Source organism: Nerophis lumbriciformis, linkage group LG18 (assembly GCF_033978685.3).
Source record: "Nerophis lumbriciformis linkage group LG18, RoL_Nlum_v2.1, whole genome shotgun sequence".
Lineage (NCBI taxonomy): Eukaryota > Metazoa > Chordata > Actinopteri > Syngnathiformes > Syngnathidae > Nerophis > Nerophis lumbriciformis.
This window is the reverse complement of record NC_084565.2, coordinates 14,780,898-14,795,479: the sequence shown is the minus strand read 5'-3', so window position 1 is coordinate 14,795,479 and position 14,582 is coordinate 14,780,898. Positions and strand designations below refer to the sequence as shown.

Below are 14,582 nucleotides of genomic sequence, written 5' to 3'. Positions count from 1 at the left end.
GAAGACTATGCATTGTTTGTTTGGTTGAATGAGACTGGGGCGATGCGAGTGTTTGAAAAATGTATTTCGCCGCTTACTATTGGACTGACGTGTACCACGTGACCATGACAAGCAAGAGTGATCAAACACTTCCGTTCATTAAAAGTATTTGCAGCCTTCAAAAACATGCAGTCATTCAAAAAGTGCACGGTTGTTGTTTGGTGTGTTGATATGTCACGTTGTGGTTAATAAATGTGGGTAACCGTCACTTTAGGTTGTTGTGTCCGGAATGACATCCTCCCTTCTGACAACTAAGTGGCATCGCTTCTCGGCCTTTTGGCTAAGATCGAGTGTAGTATCTGTTCTTATCAGTTTAATATCTGATACGTCCCCTATCCGGGGACTATATATTAAATTAAATTTTGGACCAGGGAGATGGAATAGGGGCTTGCTCCGTCCACTCCACGCATCGACCTGGTATGGCAATACCTCCAGAAACGGTGCACACTCTCTCTTGTCAAAATCAATTAAAATGTTGCTGTTATCTGAAATACAGTTAATAGTACAACAAGCCACTGAGATCTACAGCATTAATGTGTGGACATTTTATAGGCTGAGATAATATGGTTACCGTTGCGTACATGTTCATTGTACACAACATAATTACCACCCGGAATGATGTGGGTACTTGCAGGTAAAGTCGTCCCTTTCTACATCTAGTCTTAAACATGCAAACTTTAAACGGATGAAACCGAACTTTGTTTGTCTCTGGGTCTGTTACTACCGGTTTTGCACATCGAAAGACTGACATGTTTGCCCGTTCTTCTTCGCAAAACATTTCCAACCAAGTCGAATTAGACGGAAGGTGTTTGTGAACAGCATTTTTCAGATATTGCCCAATATTTTGTATTGGAATTAGTGTTTTTTTCAAGCTAATTTAAATGTGATTTGTTATGTTTCATTATAAAGGTGTTCAAGTTTGATGTCAGTGAAAATCTTAAACGGTGTAGTGTGTGCTACCCACCACTAGATGGTGACAGTATAACATGTGTTACTGTCCCAAACAAAGAAGCAGGAAGTGGCTGTAAAGGGAGGCAGGGACACCAAGACCCTTCCAGTACAGGCTAGGCGTAGTAGTGTAGATTGCATGATGGGAACAAATAGTTGTGTTCATGTGTAATATAAGTAGTGATAATATTGTAATGATCAAACAATGTTGTGTAGTAGACTCTTGTACGTGTGCAGGCTTGTTGAGTGTGTGTGTTTGCTAGTGTGCACGCGATGAGCCCATCACTTAAAATGGTGTGTGTGTGAAGGACTTGTGTGTGTGAGCTATGTACAACTCATACTTACCTGGCAGGGGAATTACCATGATCAAGAAGGTGGTTCACCTAGGGTGAGGCTCAGCTATTGCACCCCGGCTGTGCTGACCCTTACGAATTCCCCAAATGTGGGAATCTCGACTGCATAATTTGTGGTAGTGGGGGACTGCGTGCGCGCTCTCCCCTGATCATCTGTTTAATGACAATACAAACTGAATGTATCATGTCCTCTGAATGACTACATGTTCTGTTATTAAAATGAATGCATGTCAATGTTGCCACCATCTAATGGTGAGAAGCACATATTCCAATGTTAAAGATTGTCGCTGACATCGAATTGCAAACAAAACAACAATTCAACTTGACTGATCATGCAGCGAGTGTACGGAAAGCTGGTGTTGTACTGCCACCTACTGGTAGCACTTTTGCACCTATGCTGGCTATGCTTTTAACAACACAACCTGTGTCGTTTTATCAGTACAGGTACTGAGAAATTACTATTTTTGATTGATTGATTGAATTATTTATTTCAAACCTGCACAGTACAACAACACACGATTTTTTTTTTTTTTTTTTAACGTTTTGGCAGAGACATTTATGCATATAAATAATTTCTAAGCATTTTACATGGGTAATTGTTATAAATTTTATTACGTGTTAGTTACAAGTAGTGCTTAAGTTTAATGTGTTGCCTTCATGTCCGGTTTTAAGTGATGTAGTTACCACTCCATGTCACTTGGTGGCGGAAGTGTTTGTCTCAATGGCACAAGGAAGAAGCCGGAAGTAGTTTGGTCATGAGGCGGGCTCGACAATTATATTGGTCAAATGTTGATCGTACAGTTACTTTGCGTTTTGAAAAAATATTCTACCAACCACCAACATTTATGTATTTTATATTGAAGACTATTCATTGTTTGTTTGGTTGAATGAGACTGGGGCGATGCGAGTGTTTAAAAAATGTATTTCGCCGCTTACTATTGGACTGACGTGTACCACGTGACCATGACAAGCAGGAGTGATCAAACACTTCCGTCCATTAAAAGTATTTGCAGCCTTCAAAATAATGCAGTCATTCAAAAAGTGCACGGTTGTTGTTTGGTGTGTTGATATGTCACGTTGTGGTTAATAAATGTGGGTAACCGTCACTCTAGGTTGTTGTGTCCGGAATGACATCCTCCCTTCTGACAACTAAGTGGCATCGCTTCTCGGCCTTTTGGCTAAGATCAAGTGTAGTATCTGTTCTTATCAGTTTAATATCTGATACGTCCCCTATCCGGGGACTATATATTAAATTGATTTTTGGAGCAGGGAGATGGAATAGGGGCTTGCTCCGTCCACTCCACGCATCGACCTGGTATGGCAGTACCTCCAGAAACTGTGCACCCCCTCTCTTGTCAAAATCAATTAAAATGTCACTGTTATTATCTGAAATACAGTTAATAGTACAACAAACCACTGAGATCTACAGCATTAATGTGTGGACATTGTATAGGCTGAGATAATATGGTTATCGTTGCGTACATGTTCATTGTACACAACATAATTACCACCCGGAATGATGTGGGTACTTGCAGGTAAAGTCGTCCCTTTCTACATCTAGTCTTAAACATGCAAACTTTAAACGGATGAAACCGAACTTTGTTTGTCTCTGGGTCTGTTACTACCGGTTTTGCACATCGAAAGACTGACATGTTTGCCCGTTCTTCTTCGCAAAACATTTCCAACCAAGTCGAATTAGACGGAAGGTGTTTGTGAACAGCATTTTTCAGATATTGCCCAATATTTTGTATTGGAATTAGTGTTTTTTTCAAGCTAATTTAAATGTGATTTGTTATGTTTCATTATAAAGGTGTTCAAGTTTGATGTCAGTGAAAATCTTAAACGGTGTAGTGTGTGCTACCCACCACTAGATGGTGACAGTATAACATGTGTTACTGTCCCAAACAAAGAAGCAGGAAGTGGCTGTAAAGGGAGGCAGGGACACCAAGACCCTTCCAGTACAGGCTAGGCGTAGTAGTGTAGATTGCATGATGGGAACAAATAGTTGTGTTCATGTGTAATATAAGTAGTGATAATATTGTAATGATCAAACAATGTTGTGTAGTAGACTCTTGTACGTGTGCAGGCTTGTTGAGTGTGTGTGTTTGCTAGTGTGCACGCGATGAGCCCATCACTTAACATGGTGTGTGTGTGAAGGACTTGTGTGTGTGAGCCATGAACAACTCATACTTACCTGGCAGGGGAGTTACCATGATCAAGAAGGTGGTTCACCTAGGGTGAGGCTCAGCCATTGCACCCCGGCTGTGCTGACCCTTACGAATTCCCCAAATGTGGGAATCTCGACTGCATAATTTGTGGTAGTGGGGGACTGCGTGCGCGCTCTCCCCTGATCTTCTGTTTAATGAGAATACAAACTGAATGTATCATGTCCTCTGAATGACTACATGTTCTGTTATTGTAATGAAAGCATGTCAATGTTGCCACCATCTAATGGTGAGTATCACATATTCCAATGTTAAAGATTGTCGCTGACATCGAATTGCAAACAAAACAATTCAACTTGACTGATCATGCAGCGAGTGTACGGAAAGCTGGTGTTGTACTGCCACCTACTGGTAACACTTTTGCACCTATGCTGGCTATGCTTTTAACAACACAACCTGTGTCGTTTTATCAGTACAGGTACTGAGAAATTACTATAAATAATTTCTAAGCATTTTACATGGGTAATTGTTATAAATTTTATTACGTGTTAGTTACAAGTAGTGCTTAAGTATAATGTGTTGCCTTCATGTCCGGTTTTAAGTGATGTAGTTACCACTCCACGTCACTTGGTGGCGGAAGTGTTTGTCTCAATGGCACAAGGAAGAAGCCGGAAGTAGTTTGGTCATGAGGCGGGCTCGACAATTATATTGGTCAAATGTTGATCGTACAGTTACTTTGCGTTTTGAAAAAATATTCTACCAACCAACATTTATGTATTTTATATTGAAGACTATTCATTGTTTGTTTGGTTGAATGAGACTGGGGCGATGCGAGTGTTTAAAAAATGTATTTCGCCGCTTACTATTGGACTGACGTGTACCACGTGACCATGACAAGCAGGAGTGATCAAACACTTCCGTCCATTAAAAGTATTTGCAGCCTTCAAAATAATGCAGTCATTCAAAAAGTGCACGGTTGTTGTTTGGTGTGTTGATATGTCACGTTGTGGTTAATAAATGTGGGTAACCGTCACTTTAGGTTGTTGTGTCCGGAATGACATCCTCCCTTCTGACAACTAAGTGGCATCGCTTCTCGGCCTTTTGGCTAAGATCAAGTGTAGTATCTGTTCTTATCAGTTTAATATCTGATACGTCCCCTATCCGGGGGCTATATATTAAATTGATTTTTGGAGCAGGGAGATGGAACAGGGGCTTGCTCCGTCCACTCCACGCATCGACCTGGTATGGCAGTACCTCCAGAAACGGTGCACCCCCTCTCTTGTCAAAATCAATTAAAATGTCACTGTTATTATCTGAAATACAGTTAATAGTACAACAAACCACTGAGATCTACAGCATTAATGTGTGGACATTGTATAGGCTGAGATAATATGGTTATCGTTGCGTACATGTTCATTGTACACAACATAATTACCACCCGGAATGATGTGGGTACTTGCAGGTAAAGTCGTCCCTTTCTACATCTAGTCTTAAACATGCAAACTTTAAACGGATGAAACCGAACTTTGTTTGTCTCTGGGTCTGTTACTACCGGTTTTGCACATCGAAAGACTGACATGTTTGCCCGTTCTTCTTCGCAAAACATTTCCAACCAAGTCGAATTAGACGGAAGGTGTTTGTGAACAGCATTTTTCAGATATTGCCCAATATTTTGTATTGGAATTAGTGTTTTTTTCAAGCTAATTTAAATGTGATTTGTTATGTTTCATTATAAAGGTGTTCAAGTTTGATGTCAGTGAAAATCTTAAACGGTGTAGTGTGTGCTACCCACCACTAGATGGTGACAGTATAACATGTGTTACTGTCCCAAACAAAGAAGCAGGAAGTGGCTGTAAAGGGAGGCAGGGACACCAAGACCCTTCCAGTACAGGCTAGGCGTAGTAGTGTAGATTGCATGATAGGAACAAATAGTTGTGTTCATGTGTAATATAAGTAGTGATAATATTGTAATGATCAAACAATGTTGTGTAGTAGACTCTTGTACGTGTGCAGGCTTGTTGAGTGTGTGTGTTTGCTAGTGTGCACGCGATGAGCCCATCACTTAACATGGTGTGTGTGTGAAGGACTTGTGTGTGTGAGCCATGAACAACTCATACTTACCTGGCAGGGGAGTTACCATGATCAAGAAGGTGGTTCACCTAGGGTGAGGCTCAGCCATTGCACCCCGGCTGTGCTGACCCTTACGAATTCCCCAAATGTGGGAATCTCGACTGCATAATTTGTGGTAGTGGGGGACTGCGTGCGCGCTCTCCCCTGATCTTCTGTTTAATGAGAATACAAACTGAATGTATCATGTCCTCTGAATGACTACATGTTCTGTTATTGTAATGAAAGCATGTCAATGTTGCCACCATCTAATGGTGAGTATCACATATTCCAATGTTAAAGATTGTCGCTGACATCGAATTGCAAACAAAACAACAATTCAACTTGACTGATCATGCAGCGAGTGTACGGAAAGCTGGTGTTGTACTGCCACCTACTGGTAACACTTTTGCACCTATGCTGGCTATGCTTTTAACAACACAACCTGTGTCGTTTTATCAGTACAGGTACTGAGAAATTACTATAAATAATTTCTAAGCATTTTACATGGGTAATTGTTATAAATTTTATTACGTGTTAGTTACAAGTAGTGCTTAAGTATAATGTGTTGCCTTCATGTCCGGTTTTAAGTGATGTAGTTACCACTCCACGTCACTTGGTGGCGGAAGTGTTTGTCTCAATGGCACAAGGAAGAAGCCGGAAGTAGTTTGGTCATGAGGCGGGCTCGACAATTATATTGGTCAAATGTTGATCGTACAGTTACTTTGCGTTTTGAAAAAATATTCTACCAACCAACATTTATGTATTTTATATTGAAGACTATTCATTGTTTGTTTGGTTGAATGAGACTGGGGCGATGCGAGTGTTTAAAAAATGTATTTCGCCGCTTACTATTGGACTGACGTGTACCACGTGACCATGACAAGCAGGAGTGATCAAACACTTCCGTCCATTAAAAGTATTTGCAGCCTTCAAAATAATGCAGTCATTCAAAAAGTGCACGGTTGTTGTTTGGTGTGTTGATATGTCACGTTGTGGTTAATAAATGTGGGTAACCGTCACTTTAGGTTGTTGTGTCCGGAATGACATCCTCCCTTCTGACAACTAAGTGGCATCGCTTCTCGGTCTTTTGGCTAAGATCAAGTGTAGTATCTGTTCTTATCAGTTTAATATCTGATACGTCCCCTATCCGGGGACTATATATTAAATTGATTTTTGGAGCAGGGAGATGGAACAGGGGCTTGCTCCGTCCACTCCACGCATCGACCTGGTATGGCAGTACCTCCAGAAACGGTGCACCCCCTCTCTTGTCAAAATCAATTAAAATGTCACTGTTATTATCTGAAATACAGTTAATAGTACAACAAACCACTGAGATCTACAGCATTAATGTGTGGACATTGTATAGGCTGAGATAATATGGTTATCGTTGCGTACATGTTCATTGTACACAACATAATTACCACCCGGAATGATGTGGGTACTTGCAGGTAAAGTCGTCCCTTTCTACATCTAGTCTTAAACATGCAAACTTTAAACGGATGAAACCGAACTTTGTTTGTCTCTGGGTCTGTTACTACCGGTTTTGCACATCGAAAGACTGACATGTTTGCCCGTTCTTCTTCGCAAAACATTTCCAACCAAGTCGAATTAGACGGAAGGTGTTTGTGAACAGCATTTTTCAGATATTGCCCAATATTTTGTATTGGAATTAGTGTTTTTTTCAAGCTAATTTAAATGTGATTTGTTATGTTTCATTATAAAGGTGTTCAAGTTTGATGTCAGTGAAAATCTTAAACGGTGTAGTGTGTGCTACCCACCACTAGATGGTGACAGTATAACATGTGTTACTGTCCCAAACAAAGAAGCAGGAAGTGGCTGTAGAGGGAGGCAGGGACACCAAGACCCTTCCAGTACAGGCTAGGCGTAGTAGTGTAGATTGCATGATGGGAACAAATAGTTGTGTTCATGTGTAATATAAGTAGTGATAATATTGTAATGATCAAACAATGTTGTGTAGTAGACTCTTGTACGTGTGCAGGCTTGTTGAGTGTGTGTGTTTGCTAGTGTGCACGCGATGAGCCCATCACTTAACATGGTGTGTGTGTGAAGGACTTGTGTGTGTGAGCCATGAACAACTCATACTTACCTGGCAGGGGAGTTACCATGATCAAGAAGGTGGTTCACCTAGGGTGAGGCTCAGCCATTGCACCCCGGCTGTGCTGACCCTTACGAATTCCCCAAATGTGGGAATCTCGACTGCATAATTTGTGGTAGTGGGGGACTGCGTGCGCGCTCTCCCCTGATCTTCTGTTTAATGAGAATACAAACTGAATGTATCATGTCCTCTGAATGACTACATGTTCTGTTATTGTAATGAAAGCATGTCAATGTTGCCACCATCTAATGGTGAGTATCACATATTCCAATGTTAAAGATTGTCGCTGACATCGAATTGCAAACAAAACAACAATTCAACTTGACTGATCATGCAGCGAGTGTACGGAAAGCTGGTGTTGTACTGCCACCTACTGGTAACACTTTTGCACCTATGCTGGCTATGCTTTTAACAACACAACCTGTGTCGTTTTATCAGTACAGGTACTGAGAAATTACTATAAATAATTTCTAAGCATTTTACATGGGTAATTGTTATAAATTTTATTACGTGTTAGTTACAAGTAGTGCTTAAGTATAATGTGTTGCCTTCATGTCCGGTTTTAAGTGATGTAGTTACCACTCCACGTCACTTGGTGGCGGAAGTGTTTGTCTCAATGGCACAAGGAAGAAGCCGGAAGTAGTTTGGTCATGAGGCGGGCTCGACAATTATATTGGTCAAATGTTGATCGTACAGTTACTTTGCGTTTTGAAAAAATATTCTACCAACCAACATTTATGTATTTTATATTGAAGACTATTCATTGTTTGTTTGGTTGAATGAGACTGGGGCGATGCGAGTGTTTAAAAAATGTATTTCGCCGCTTACTATTGGACTGACGTGTACCACGTGACCATGACAAGCAGGAGTGATCAAACACTTCCGTCCATTAAAAGTATTTGCAGCCTTCAAAATAATGCAGTCATTCAAAAAGTGCACGGTTGTTGTTTGGTGTGTTGATATGTCACGTTGTGGTTAATAAATGTGGGTAACCGTCACTTTAGGTTGTTGTGTCCGGAATGACATCCTCCCTTCTGACAACTAAGTGGCATCGCTTCTCGGCCTTTTGGCTAAGATCAAGTGTAGTATCTGTTCTTATCAGTTTAATATCTGATACGTCCCCTATCCGGGGGCTATATATTAAATTGATTTTTGGAGCAGGGAGATGGAACAGGGGCTTGCTCCGTCCACTCCACGCATCGACCTGGTATGGCAGTACCTCCAGAAACGGTGCACCCCCTCTCTTGTCAAAATCAATTAAAATGTCACTGTTATTATCTGAAATACAGTTAATAGTACAACAAACCACTGAGATCTACAGCATTAATGTGTGGACATTGTATAGGCTGAGATAATATGGTTATCGTTGCGTACATGTTCATTGTACACAACATAATTACCACCCGGAATGATGTGGGTACTTGCAGGTAAAGTCGTCCCTTTCTACATCTAGTCTTAAACATGCAAACTTTAAACGGATGAAACCGAACTTTGTTTGTCTCTGGGTCTGTTACTACCGGTTTTGCACATCGAAAGACTGACATGTTTGCCCGTTCTTCTTCGCAAAACATTTCCAACCAAGTCGAATTAGACGGAAGGTGTTTGTGAACAGCATTTTTCAGATATTGCCCAATATTTTGTATTGGAATTAGTGTTTTTTTCAAGCTAATTTAAATGTGATTTGTTATGTTTCATTATAAAGGTGTTCAAGTTTGATGTCAGTGAAAATCTTAAACGGTGTAGTGTGTGCTACCCACCACTAGATGGTGACAGTATAACATGTGTTACTGTCCCAAACAAAGAAGCAGGAAGTGGCTGTAAAGGGAGGCAGGGACACCAAGACCCTTCCAGTACAGGCTAGGCGTAGTAGTGTAGATTGCATGATAGAAACAAATAGTTGTGTTCATGTGTAATATAAGTAGTGATAATATTGTAATGATCAAACAATGTTGTGTAGTAGACTCTTGTACGTGTGCAGGCTTGTTGAGTGTGTGTGTTTGCTAGTGTGCACGCGATGAGCCCATCACTTAACATGGTGTGTGTGTGAAGGACTTGTGTGTGTGAGCCATGAACAACTCATACTTACCTGGCAGGGGAGTTACCATGATCAAGAAGGTGGTTCACCTAGGGTGAGGCTCAGCCATTGCACCCCGGCTGTGCTGACCCTTACGAATTCCCCATATGTGGGAATCTCGACTGCATAATTTGTGGTAGTGGGGGACTGCGTGCGCGCTCTCCCCTGATCTTCTGTTTAATGAGAATACAAACTGAATGTATCATGTCCTCTGAATGACTACATGTTCTGTTATTGTAATGAAAGCATGTCAATGTTGCCACCATCTAATGGTGAGTATCACATATTCCAATGTTAAAGATTGTCGCTGACATCGAATTGCAAACAAAACAACAATTCAACTTGACTGATCATGCAGCGAGTGTACGGAAAGCTGGTGTTGTACTGCCACCTACTGGTAACACTTTTGCACCTATGCTGGCTATGCTTTTAACAACACAACCTGTGTCGTTTTATCAGTACAGGTACTGAGAAATTACTATAAATAATTTCTAAGCATTTTACATGGGTAATTGTTATAAATTTTATTACGTGTTAGTTACAAGTAGTGCTTAAGTATAATGTGTTGCCTTCATGTCCGGTTTTAAGTGATGTAGTTACCACTCCACGTCACTTGGTGGCGGAAGTGTTTGTCTCAATGGCACAAGGAAGAAGCCGGAAGTAGTTTGGTCATGAGGCGGGCTCGACAATTATATTGGTCAAATGTTGATCGTACAGTTACTTTGCGTTTTGAAAAAATATTCTACCAACCAACATTTATGTATTTTATATTGAAGACTATTCATTGTTTGTTTGGTTGAATGAGACTGGGGCGATGCGAGTGTTTAAAAAATGTATTTCGCCGCTTACTATTGGACTGACGTGTACCACGTGACCATGACAAGCAGGAGTGATCAAACACTTCCGTCCATTAAAAGTATTTGCAGCCTTCAAAATAATGCAGTCATTCAAAAAGTGCACGGTTGTTGTTTGGTGTGTTGATATGTCACGTTGTGGTTAATAAATGTGGGTAACCGTCACTTTAGGTTGTTGTGTCCGGAATGACATCCTCCCTTCTGACAACTAAGTGGCATCGCTTCTCGGTCTTTTGGCTAAGATCAAGTGTAGTATCTGTTCTTATCAGTTTAATATCTGATACGTCCCCTATCCGGGGACTATATATTAAATTGATTTTTGGAGCAGGGAGATGGAACAGGGGCTTGCTCCGTCCACTCCACGCATCGACCTGGTATGGCAGTACCTCCAGAAACGGTGCACCCCCTCTCTTGTCAAAATCAATTAAAATGTCACTGTTATTATCTGAAATACAGTTAATAGTACAACAAACCACTGAGATCTACAGCATTAATGTGTGGACATTGTATAGGCTGAGATAATATGGTTATCGTTGCGTACATGTTCATTGTACACAACATAATTACCACCCGGAATGATGTGGGTACTTGCAGGTAAAGTCGTCCCTTTCTACATCTAGTCTTAAACATGCAAACTTTAAACGGATGAAACCGAACTTTGTTTGTCTCTGGGTCTGTTACTACCGGTTTTGCACATCGAAAGACTGACATGTTTGCCCGTTCTTCTTCGCAAAACATTTCCAACCAAGTCGAATTAGACGGAAGGTGTTTGTGAACAGCATTTTTCAGATATTGCCCAATATTTTGTATTGGAATTAGTGTTTTTTTCAAGCTAATTTAAATGTGATTTGTTATGTTTCATTATAAAGGTGTTCAAGTTTGATGTCAGTGAAAATCTTAAACGGTGTAGTGTGTGCTACCCACCACTAGATGGTGACAGTATAACATGTGTTACTGTCCCAAACAAAGAAGCAGGAAGTGGCTGTAAAGGGAGGCAGGGACACCAAGACCCTTCCAGTACAGGCTAGGCGTAGTAGTGTAGATTGCATGATGGGAACAAATAGTTGTGTTCATGTGTAATATAAGTAGTGATAATATTGTAATGATCAAACAATGTTGTGTAGTAGACTCTTGTACGTGTGCAGGCTTGTTGAGTGTGTGTGTTTGCTAGTGTGCACGCGATGAGCCCATCACTTAACATGGTGTGTGTGTGAAGGACTTGTGTGTGTGAGCCATGAACAACTCATACTTACCTGGCAGGGGAGTTACCATGATCAAGAAGGTGGTTCACCTAGGGTGAGGCTCAGCCATTGCACCCCGGCTGTGCTGACCCTTACGAATTCCCCAAATGTGGGAATCTCGACTGCATAATATGTGGTAGTGGGGGACTGCGTGCGCGCTCTCCCCTGATCTTCTGTTTAATGAGAATACAAACTGAATGTATCATGTCCTCTGAATGACTACATGTTCTGTTATTGTAATGAAAGCATGTCAATGTTGCCACCATCTAATGGTGAGTATCACATATTCCAATGTTAAAGATTGTCGCTGACATCGAATTGCAAACAAAACAACAATTCAACTTGACTGATCATGCAGCGAGTGTACGGAAAGCTGGTGTTGTACTGCCACCTACTGGTAACACTTTTGCACCTATGCTGGCTATGCTTTTAACAACACAACCTGTGTCGTTTTATCAGTACAGGTACTGAGAAATTACTATAAATAATTTCTAAGCATTTTACATGGGTAATTGTTATAAATTTTATTACGTGTTAGTTACAAGTAGTGCTTAAGTATAATGTGTTGCCTTCATGTCCGGTTTTAAGTGATGTAGTTACCACTCCACGTCACTTGGTGGCGGAAGTGTTTGTCTCAATGGCACAAGGAAGAAGCCGGAAGTAGTTTGGTCATGAGGCGGGCTCGACAATTATATTGGTCAAATGTTGATCGTACAGTTACTTTGCGTTTTGAAAAAATATTCTACCAACCAACATTTATGTATTTTATATTGAAGACTATTCATTGTTTGTTTGGTTGAATGAGACTGGGGCGATGCGAGTGTTTAAAAAATGTATTTCGCCGCTTACTATTGGACTGACGTGTACCACGTGACCATGACAAGCAGGAGTGATCAAACACTTCCGTCCATTAAAAGTATTTGCAGCCTTCAAAATAATGCAGTCATTCAAAAAGTGCACGGTTGTTGTTTGGTGTGTTGATATGTCACGTTGTGGTTAATAAATGTGGGTAACCGTCACTTTAGGTTGTTGTGTCCGGAATGACATCCTCCCTTCTGACAACTAAGTGGCATCGCTTCTCGGCCTTTTGGCTAAGATCAAGTGTAGTATCTGTTCTTATCAGTTTAATATCTGATACGTCCCCTATCCGGGGACTATATATTAAATTGATTTTTGGAGCTGGGAGATGGAATAGGGGCTTGCTCCGTCCACTCCACGCATCGACCTGGTATGGCAGTACCTCCAGAAACGGTGCACCCCCTCTCTTGTCAAAATCAATTAAAATGTCACTGTTATTATCTGAAATACAGTTAATAGTACAACAAACCACTGAGATCTACAGCATTAATGTGTGGACATTGTATAGGCTGAGATAATATGGTTATCGTTGCGTACATGTTCATTGTACACAACATAATTACCACCCGGAATGATGTGGGTACTTGCAGGTAAAGTCGTCCCTTTCTACATCTAGTCTTAAACATGCAAACTTTAAACGGATGAAACCGAACTTTGTTTGTCTCTGGGTCTGTTACTACCGGTTTTGCACATCGAAAGACTGACATGTTTGCCCGTTCTTCTTCGCAAAACATTTCCAACCAAGTCGAATTAGACGGAAGGTGTTTGTGAACAGCATTTTTCAGATATTGCCCAATATTTTGTATTGGAATTAGTGTTTTTTTCAAGCTAATTTAAATGTGATTTGTTATGTTTCATTATAAAGGTGTTCAAGTTTGATGTCAGTGAAAATCTTAAACGGTGTAGTGTGTGCTACCCACCACTAGATGGTGACAGTATAACATGTGTTACTGTCCCAAACAAAGAAGCAGGAAGTGGCTGTAAAGGGAGGCAGGGACACCAAGACCCTTCCAGTACAGGCTAGGCGTAGTAGTGTAGATTGCATGATAGGAACAAATAGTTGTGTTCATGTGTAATATAAGTAGTGATAATATTGTAATGATCAAACAATGTTGTGTAGTAGACTCTTGTACGTGTGCAGGCTTGTTGAGTGTGTGTGTTTGCTAGTGTGCACGCGATGAGCCCATCACTTAACATGGTGTGTGTGTGAAGGACTTGTGTGTGTGAGCCATGAACAACTCATACTTACCTGGCAGGGGAGTTACCATGATCAAGAAGGTGGTTCACCTAGGGTGAGGCTCAGCCATTGCACCCCGGCTGTGCTGACCCTTACGAATTCCCCATATGTGGGAATCTCGACTGCATAATTTGTGGTAGTGGGGGACTGCGTGCGCGCTCTCCCCTGATCTTCTGTTTAATGAGAATACAAACTGAATGTATCATGTCCTCTGAATGACTACATGTTCTGTTATTGTAATGAAAGCATGTCAATGTTGCCACCATCTAATGGTGAGTATCACATATTCCAATGTTAAAGATTGTCGCTGACATCGAATTGCAAACAAAACAACAATTCAACTTGACTGATCATGCAGCGAGTGTACGGAAAGCTGGTGTTGTACTGCCACCTACTGGTAACACTTTTGCACCTATGCTGGCTATGCTTTTAACAACACAACCTGTGTCGTTTTATCAGTACAGGTACTGAGAAATTACTATAAATAATTTCTAAGCATTTTACATGGGTAATTGTTATAAATTTTATTACGTGTTAGTTACAAGTAGTGCTTAAGTATAATGTGTTGCCTTCATGTCCGGTTTTAAG

The 14,582-nt window shown here is 40.9% G+C and overlaps 14 non-coding genes across 14 annotated transcripts; all 14 read left to right on the top strand.

The window, feature by feature from the left end:
* The first annotated feature begins 299 nt into the window (after nucleotides 1-299).
* Nucleotides 300-490, top strand: LOC133618317 (U2 spliceosomal RNA). Its single transcript, XR_009817247.2, has one exon. It is a non-coding gene; the product is annotated as a U2 spliceosomal RNA (small nuclear RNA).
* An 834-nt stretch (nucleotides 491-1,324) lies between these two features.
* Nucleotides 1,325-1,488, top strand: LOC140679569 (U1 spliceosomal RNA). The gene has a single exon (XR_012050979.1). It is a non-coding gene; the product is annotated as a U1 spliceosomal RNA (small nuclear RNA).
* A 1,010-nt stretch (nucleotides 1,489-2,498) lies between these two features.
* Nucleotides 2,499-2,689, top strand: LOC133618321 (U2 spliceosomal RNA). The gene has a single exon (XR_009817251.2). It is a non-coding gene; the product is annotated as a U2 spliceosomal RNA (small nuclear RNA).
* An 837-nt stretch (nucleotides 2,690-3,526) lies between these two features.
* On the top strand, nucleotides 3,527-3,690 carry LOC133618220 (U1 spliceosomal RNA). Its single transcript, XR_009817155.1, has one exon. It is a non-coding gene; the product is annotated as a U1 spliceosomal RNA (small nuclear RNA).
* Nucleotides 3,691-4,590: 900 nt separating this feature from the next.
* LOC133618244 (U2 spliceosomal RNA) lies at nucleotides 4,591-4,781 on the top strand. The gene has a single exon (XR_009817178.2). It is a non-coding gene; the product is annotated as a U2 spliceosomal RNA (small nuclear RNA).
* An 837-nt stretch (nucleotides 4,782-5,618) lies between these two features.
* On the top strand, nucleotides 5,619-5,782 carry LOC133618208 (U1 spliceosomal RNA). Its single transcript, XR_009817147.1, has one exon. It is a non-coding gene; the product is annotated as a U1 spliceosomal RNA (small nuclear RNA).
* A 903-nt stretch (nucleotides 5,783-6,685) lies between these two features.
* Nucleotides 6,686-6,876, top strand: LOC133618304 (U2 spliceosomal RNA). The gene has a single exon (XR_009817234.2). It is a non-coding gene; the product is annotated as a U2 spliceosomal RNA (small nuclear RNA).
* An 837-nt stretch (nucleotides 6,877-7,713) lies between these two features.
* LOC133618192 (U1 spliceosomal RNA) lies at nucleotides 7,714-7,877 on the top strand. Its single transcript, XR_009817132.2, has one exon. It is a non-coding gene; the product is annotated as a U1 spliceosomal RNA (small nuclear RNA).
* Nucleotides 7,878-8,780: 903 nt separating this feature from the next.
* LOC133618323 (U2 spliceosomal RNA) lies at nucleotides 8,781-8,971 on the top strand. The gene has a single exon (XR_009817253.2). It is a non-coding gene; the product is annotated as a U2 spliceosomal RNA (small nuclear RNA).
* Nucleotides 8,972-9,808: 837 nt separating this feature from the next.
* On the top strand, nucleotides 9,809-9,972 carry LOC133618366 (U1 spliceosomal RNA). The gene has a single exon (XR_009817294.2). It is a non-coding gene; the product is annotated as a U1 spliceosomal RNA (small nuclear RNA).
* A 903-nt stretch (nucleotides 9,973-10,875) lies between these two features.
* Nucleotides 10,876-11,066, top strand: LOC133618241 (U2 spliceosomal RNA). Its single transcript, XR_009817175.2, has one exon. It is a non-coding gene; the product is annotated as a U2 spliceosomal RNA (small nuclear RNA).
* An 837-nt stretch (nucleotides 11,067-11,903) lies between these two features.
* Nucleotides 11,904-12,067, top strand: LOC133618183 (U1 spliceosomal RNA). The gene has a single exon (XR_009817124.2). It is a non-coding gene; the product is annotated as a U1 spliceosomal RNA (small nuclear RNA).
* Nucleotides 12,068-12,970: 903 nt separating this feature from the next.
* LOC133618240 (U2 spliceosomal RNA) lies at nucleotides 12,971-13,161 on the top strand. The gene has a single exon (XR_009817174.2). It is a non-coding gene; the product is annotated as a U2 spliceosomal RNA (small nuclear RNA).
* An 837-nt stretch (nucleotides 13,162-13,998) lies between these two features.
* On the top strand, nucleotides 13,999-14,162 carry LOC133618184 (U1 spliceosomal RNA). The gene has a single exon (XR_009817125.2). It is a non-coding gene; the product is annotated as a U1 spliceosomal RNA (small nuclear RNA).
* The last annotated feature ends 420 nt before the right edge of the window (nucleotides 14,163-14,582 follow it).